The sequence below is a fragment of the Anas acuta genome, chromosome 16 (assembly GCF_963932015.1).
Source record: "Anas acuta chromosome 16, bAnaAcu1.1, whole genome shotgun sequence".
In the NCBI taxonomy this organism is placed as follows: domain Eukaryota; kingdom Metazoa; phylum Chordata; class Aves; order Anseriformes; family Anatidae; genus Anas; species Anas acuta.
This window is the reverse complement of record NC_088994.1, coordinates 10,580,512-10,588,486: the sequence shown is the minus strand read 5'-3', so window position 1 is coordinate 10,588,486 and position 7,975 is coordinate 10,580,512.

The following is a 7,975-nucleotide window of genomic DNA, read 5'->3' as shown; positions in this document are numbered from 1 at the left end:
AAGTTCCTTCTGTTGGTTTGGTTTTATTACTTTTAAGGGGTGAATTTGCTGGGGCGCTGGCAAAATCCCTGGTGGGGCAGGACAAAGCAGTGTGCTGGGGTATACACCATACTATGTGCTCCATCTCAGCAGACATATGTGTCCTTGCACTCCTGACGCTCAGCAGATGTGTGCTGTTGGACACTGGCAGGGCACAGGTTCGCTTATAATGAACATGGTTTCAGGCTGCTCTTCTGTGGGCAGCTGAACCAATTCGGCTCACCAGTGCCAAAAGACAAGGGGATTTCATCTTTTGTCTCTTCTTTCTCCCTTTTTAGGCAGGACCCAGCTCCTGGCATTTGCTGGACCCCTCCACGTGTTGCTTTTGTTGTGTGACTTTTCTGCCAGATTAGGGCCTTAAAGTGGCCCACGGAGGCCACCCTGACACCCAGTTTCCTTCTCCGGCCTTATTTCCCCCTGCCAGCCACCCAGGGCATTCCCTCTGCCCTTACCTTCCTCTTCACCTAGAGGGAGGCTGTTTCCCAAACCCTGCTCTCCTAACACCCCCTTCGATGTGCCACAAAAACTATGAAACCCCTTGGGCTGGGATCATCCCTTGCAATATAGTGTATAGGGACCACCTCACTGGCAAACCCCAGGGGCTGACAGTCCTGGCTGGTGGCTGGAGGTGAGGAAGGCCCAGCCATAGCTACTAGTCCCAAGGCCACCAGCATGCCATGGCTCGGGCCAGCCCGGTGTTGATTCAAGCCAAGAATTCCTCGTCTGAGGGAGAGAAGGGGTTGCTAAGGCCGGCCTCCTCGTTCCTGGCTTTTATAAGCCCTTTCTGGCACCGTGGCGGTGGTTGGAAATACCTGGCCTTAAAGCCAGTCATTCCTGGCCATTGTATTTGTGAAAACTTTCTTCGGAGGGTGAGGGAGGCTGGAAGCACCACTCCCGGGTGAGCAAGAGCTGAGGCATGCACTCGGCCCTCTGCATCTCACTGGGGGCTTTTAAATGCAAATGCTGCCAAGTGCTCTGCAGCCCCCACCCTCGAAATGGCCATCTTGTGTCGTTGAGATTTATTGTGAAATATTTCAAGTTGTTAATTAGGCAATAATGACCAATGGAAGGGCATTTCCTGGCTGTTAACCGGAGGCTCCTGACCTCAAGGTCAGTTTCAGTCACCCAGGAATTATTAAAGCACGGAGGAGGAGGAGGAGGAGGAGGAGGAGGAGGAAGAGGAGAAAGAGGAGAGAATTGGGCCCAGGCAGCAAACCCCTCACGTCTGGAGCTGGCCATGTTGTGCGCCTTGCAGGCCACAGCTGCCTTGGGTCCCCCAGTTGCTTTAATTCCCCAATTAATCTCGGTGGCCATGAAGAAATGGCACAGTGAATATTCAAGCATTACTTTTTTTTTTTTTTTTTTAATAAAGTTACACCTGAACACGCAACTACCAATAAATTAGGCTGGTACTGGGCTTGTATGCCCTAAGCCCTCCCCACTTTTTAAGAGACTGACACCTACTCTCTGCTTTAAAACTGGGGCCTCTCCCCTGTACAGCCCTGGTGCTTGCTCTGCTCTCTCTTACAGGTGGCCTTGTTTTCACTACAGTGTCTTCCCGGGGTAAATTAAACCAATAGGAATTACTGTATTTCCTAAGGGGTGACCACACGAAATGGTGTGTTGGGTGTTCCCTCTGGAGAAACACAAAGTGCAGGCCCCTCCACGCTGCCCTTGGGCTGCAGCTTGCAGGCTATGTCTGAAGGATGAGCAGTAACAAAAATTAACATCCCTGTGCCCTCCTTAGCCACACCGAACTGGGCAAATAAACACTCCAAATATACTTTAAAAGTGAACAAAGAGCCAGAAGGGAGTGAGGAACCAGTCAGACAGAAACGGGGTGGCAACCCCCCTCTTTTCCTTGCAGGGAGGTTGCTATTGCTGTCTGGGTGGTGGCACAGTCACTTTTACTGACACCTGAGTCACCAGCTCCATCAGCAGCAAAGGCCCAGAAGCCCGACACTGTGGCTACTGACCCCAGGGCCTCTCCCTTCCTCCTCCAGATATGTTTCTCCGAAGGTTTCCAGGCAAATCCTGGAAATAATAGTGCAGTAAGTGGGCATGCAGAGGCTATTAAGGATTTGACAGGGCGCTTTATATTCACATCCTTGACCCAAAGCAACTGTCATGGTCAAGATTAGCTTTTGGCTAAAGAAACAGTGGTGAGGTACTGGATGTAGATGAAATTGTCAAGTTCAGAGCTTTAAACATTCAGTCTTCTGTGAAAAATAATTAACCTAAAAGTTCTGCACAGTTTGCAGTCTTTCTGGTTGACCTATCCTTGGCAGACCTGCAAACAGACAAGGCTTACCATGCCCTGCTAGAAGCAAGTGGAGGGTACAGTGCAGAGCATCTATCCTCAGCAGCCTTGGTGAGAAGACGACAACCCCTGGATCCTGTGGCACCGACAGCTTTGGCCTGGAGTGATTTGCAGTGGTCCCAAACAGTATCCACTCTCCCAAACCAGGAGACAATCTTAGAGACATGAGCACGGAGAAAGTTTCATTTCAGATCAAGCACTGTGTACTGCAGCAGCTCCCTACCTGTGGGACAATTCTCCCTAGAAAGTTTACCATCAACCAGTGGCCATGGTTCATTCAGCCATAATATTAAAAAATTGACCCATTCAAGCAAACAACATTTTTTTACATAACATTTCCTATTCTTCTTTGCCCGAGGGATGCTCTGAGCAGTGCTGTTTAATACGCACCGTATCCAAATGATCTGTCAGATCATCACACCTGGATGCGGGCACAAGTCAGGGTGTTGCTCTCCTTTCCTGTCCAGCTTCATCTCCCATTCCCAGAAAAAGCAGGTAAGTCCTGTTATCCTGTCTGATGAATCCTGATTATTTACTGTGATTTTTGAAGCCAATCACGATAAGTTGGCCCCAGAAGTACTAGAACATGAATGGCTTTTCTTGAACACTTCTTGAGGATCAAAATTCACTCACTTTTTTTCCCCGGGTGATATTATTCCCTTGGGTGGGTGTGTTAAACCAGCAACACCAGGAGGAGAATGAAAGGACCTGTTATGCTCTGTTGCAAGGTTTTCCTATTCTTCATGAAGAGCATAAAGCCCTTGAAACATATTAAGAATCACACAAAGCAGGATTTATATGCAGCCTGGATTGATGAGCTATGTTATGCTACCTTTTAAAAAAATCACAAAGCAAGCCACACCTAGCACAAATCAGAGTGGAATAAAGGCTTTTAACAGACAGTTGCTGCTTGTGAATTCTTTAAAAAATATTCCATCCTGTCTGTACAAAAGGTTGGTGAGGAATTTACAAACGTCCTAATCCCCCTCTAATCCCTTAAAATGCCGAGCTGTGATCGCACATGCTGTTTTGTGATTATATGTCTTCAAGGGCTTGTTTGGATACATATTAAGAGATACCAACTCACTTTTGTCATAGAAAGCCAAAATTGCTTGATATGTTTTGGTTACACATTACATTCTTCTGAGAAGAACCATCAGGTCTGCTTGGAAATGCAAGCTACCCTGCCTCACGCCACTGCCACAGCTTTCTGGGACAACCAGCATCTCTCCTCCATGCAGGAGGCTGGGTACTACAAGCATGTTGAAGAGGTGAGCAGAGGCAGAAATCTGCAGCAGGAAGCAGTGTTACAGCTCTGAGAAGCTGTGAAATAATTTTAAAAGGGAGAAGCTCCACTGCCCAAAGCTGCACATTCAGAGACCCCGTTCTGGTCCTCACACCTGGTTATGCACACGTCAGTGAAATGCCCTTCTCACTCTGCCACAGCTTCTCCTTTGTAAGCGGGTCAGCAATGGCTCATCTCATTTTTCAAAACATTTTAGGACCTATATATAAAAAGCTCTAGAGAAAGACACAGCGTGTTATTACATTGCTTGGTGGTGCCTTTAGCAAGCACTTAATGGAGACTATGGCTGTTTTAAGTTGTGTGATATTTCTATGTGCACAGATAACCAGGGCAGAGCCGACTCTTAACTGCTCATATGTGTTTAATTAGAGCTGCATTTTTAATCCTTTTAATTTGTATCTCTTTCTTAATAACCTCAGCTTGGCAAAGGTTGAAAAGGAATAAGTTTCATTTGAATATTGGGTAAAACTTGGTAACAGCAGAGCAGATCGTTTAGCAAAAGGGTTACAGCATGTTCTTTAAAGACTACAGGTAACAGTTTGGCTCCGCAATGAGCTAAGCCTAGGTTTTTGCCCTTTGAAAATCATTTCAGAGAAGCTTAGTGAAAACATGCTGGAGCTCAGTATATCATCCAAGCTTGCTATGGAAAGTTTAACTGTACCAGCGGGGCGGTATTTGCCTGCAATCTCAAGGCAGGTAAGATCACAGCAACATTGATGAGTTTTTGCAGCATAGTTCTTAAATCTTAATGCAATCGCATTATGAATTCTTATTTAATTTTTGCCCAAAAGGAAAAAAGTCACTGCAGACTACTGCAATACCTGCTGGTGAAATCTCCTGAGATTAAGAATCTACACGAATGCTCCAAGCCGAATTTGCAAAAATGGCTCTATAATCTTGAAATCTTGAATCCAGAGTTTATAGAAAGGATTTAACCTACTTCCCAAACACTTGCTGCTTTGTTTTAGATAAATATTAAACCTTATTTCAGGAAAAAAAAAAAAAAAACTCTCAATAAATACATGTAAATTGTAACTTTATAAAGATTAGCAGACAAAATCAGCAGGTCTGAGTTGTAAATGCTGTCATGGCTTTTACCCAACAGACTGGTGGACCTCAGCCCCAGTCAATGTCCCAGGAAGACAGATCGGACTCCGCAGGCAGATGGCTGCTGGTTTGGAAGAAATAAGGCAAAGAGATCACATAAAAGCACAGTGATTTCCGAAGTGATATTTCAGATGCATTTGGTGACATAATCTATTTCTGGCACAGTTTTGCTGTGCCATCACAATTCCATGTTTTGATGTTAAAAATGACCACACCAGAGAATTGTCTGTGGCCTTCAGTCAGCAACCATTCACATTCCACCTAGAAGGCACAGTCTGATATTTGCTGATTTTGATGTACCTGACTAACTTCTACTGGAGGTCAGTTCTCCACATGGTTAATTTTGGTGATCTCCAGACACCTTCCAGCAGATGCTAGGATCACTGTTTAGTGAACTTGTTTTTTTTTTCCTTTGCTATCATGCACGGGTCACTTGGGAGTAACCCATGAACCCCTGGAGGCTGCTGGAGCTGGCTGGGAAGCAGCAGTGTAGATTTTAAAAAAGGCTGGGTGTAAAAGGAATGACTTAATTTGCGCCCTGGCAAATCACAGCATCCTTATCCTCGGGACAACTACCTTGCAGACAGCAGCAATGCAAGTTTACAAATAACCTCATTTTCCATTCCTGAAGATGTAAGGAGATAGCCCAATTCATAGTTAATCCTCCACTGCTGCTGTTACTGCCTAAGTCACTGCAATGAAAGCACCTCTTGGGCTACCCACGACTCCTTCACTTTCAATATGATTCAATATGAATTTTTGTTCCAGATGCAGAAGGTTCAATATTACTTTCAGGCAGCATTCCTTCCCCTGTGAGTGCCAATGCCCACACTTAAATTAAATATAAAGGCATGTCTCTGCATGAAACTTGTTGCAGCTGTTGCATATCTGCATTAAGTGATCTTCAACAGTAGTTGTGCGAGCAGCACGTCTGCACCACTTTGATTCTCTCTGACTACTCCAATTTCGCCTCAGATTGTTGTGGCCACATAGCACTGGGGTGTTTTGAAATCAGTAATCGGTGCTCTGGTCAAACTTCTTGCTCAACATTGCTCCATGGCTGCGCTGTCCGTGTTTGATGGGTTATTTCATGCTGGGTATTATATGATACTTCCCAGAAGGCATCAGAGTTCTCAGACCAAATTATATAGTTTTCATAATTCCTTTTGTTTATCCCGTCACTCAGTTGTTTTCATATGGACCACTTTCTGACATTGTTGAAGAGCAAGGATAATCTTTGTGATCATGAAATGCCAACATCCTAGAAAAGCACGCAGAGCTTACCACACCAGTGGAGGGCTGCAGTGCCTTTGTGCTGAGGGACAGAATACTGGTGTTTGCAAATACATTGCTTCCCCTTCTAAGAAAACAGCTAACTAATGTGGTCCTCAGTTTAGCTGTTGAAAACCTTTTATCAGGCTCGGAGGAGGATTTTCACAGTAAGATGTATAGGTACACACGGGTACGGGCTGGTCAGCGAGGTACTTCCTCAAGAGTTTGCAGCTGGTGTAAACCTATCTGATGTCCTTGTGTTTGGGTTGCAAAATAGTGTATGACAGACACAGCATCTTCAAAATTACACATTTGCATGTGCATGGGGACAGAGTTGTGTCTTGCTTTTTGAAGTACAGATGGTGTATGACTGATTCTTCTGGAGTCAAACAGCAAAGGATTCCATCTTTCAGGTTGTTTGTCAGTGTAGAAGAGATCCATCTCCAGCACAGCTGCACTGTCAAATGTATCCCCAGGAAAAGAACCCAGTGCAGAGGTAAACTGACAGCAGCAGGGGCTCGATCTCTGTCACAGCAGGGAGTTCCACCTATGGACCTGCCTATGTCCTTTTTGCTGCTCTCCTCTTTTTCTGTACTTTCAAAATCTTTATTGCATCTATCAATCCTTGTTAGTGATACAGACAAATTCCTTGAAGACAGCCCTGCCTTGAATTCCTTTTCTAGCAATACTACTTGACTGGCATTCAAACCAACGCTCTCAACTACACCTCAGTCAGAGCATAATGGCAGCTGGTAGGGAAGAAACGTGAGAGGCTGACACCTGCTTGTTTTGCCCCAGCCAACAGTGCTAAAACACTGACTTTTCTTTATTATTATTGTTATTATTTTCCTTGAAGAAAGCCAGTGTGGGGTGCTGGCCTCTCTCAGACACAGGCTGGCTTCTCCTGGTACCAGGGAATTCTACAGACTTCCCAAATTCTGACCCGGACCTGCGAAGGCCTGCCCTGGCTGTGCAGCACCTCTACCTGATGCAGTGACACTGCCCCGCAGCCGCTGCAGAGCAGGGGCAGGCACATAGCATGCAAAGCAGCCAGAGCAATGGTGGGAAGGGACCCCCAGATGCTCATCCCCTCCCACATACTGCTCCACCAGCCCTGCCAAGGTCCTTTTCCAAAGCAAGCTGTCATGTCCTCAGCTACAAGAGTTCACTTCAAGCATTGCTTCCAGGTGCAAACGTCTTCAGTTTGAGTGAGCACGAGGCAAGCTGCAATGATGTGTACAGAAGCTGGTCACCACTGTCTGCAAGAGGGACGGGCAGTCCTGCCAAAACTACAGCCTGCTTTCGGTGGCTTCTACCAGGCTGGCTCGCTGCTGGAGCACACCGCCCTTCCAGCACCGTGTCGACCTCTAACACCAAGGGAAGACAGAAGCAAAGTTTGCCAGGCTCCGCCACGGTTGTATCATGTGGTTGAAACAGTCTGAACCCACGCTCTGATGCCACCAGTTTTAGTAGGATGTCAACCCTGCAAGCAAGACGGATCATTGTGCCATCTTCTCCAAAAATCGTTCTCTGCCTTTGATATGTTAATTCCGCATAAGGCAAATGCTCCCATTAGAATACAGTCCATGCTGGTCTCCGTGCAATCTGCACTATCCAGTTCAAAGTTAAATTAAAAATCCCAACCTGTGTGAATGTTGCAATCACATTATGAAATCTGTAAATCTATTTTTAATGTCTTAATGCTGCTCTAGTTGAACAAGGCAAATAGACTTGCTGCATTGCATTTGCTTTACACTTTTTTAGATTCTCATGCACTAGTTAAATATTCACTGTGCACTGTTTGCATTTCCAGTACTGCAAGACCCTAAAATAGAAGACAAGTTTTCCTTTCCCTCTTTTGTTTTTAAAATTTCAACTACAGGCAACTTGACTTGGGGATCTCTCCAAATCAAATATGAAGTGCTAGACAT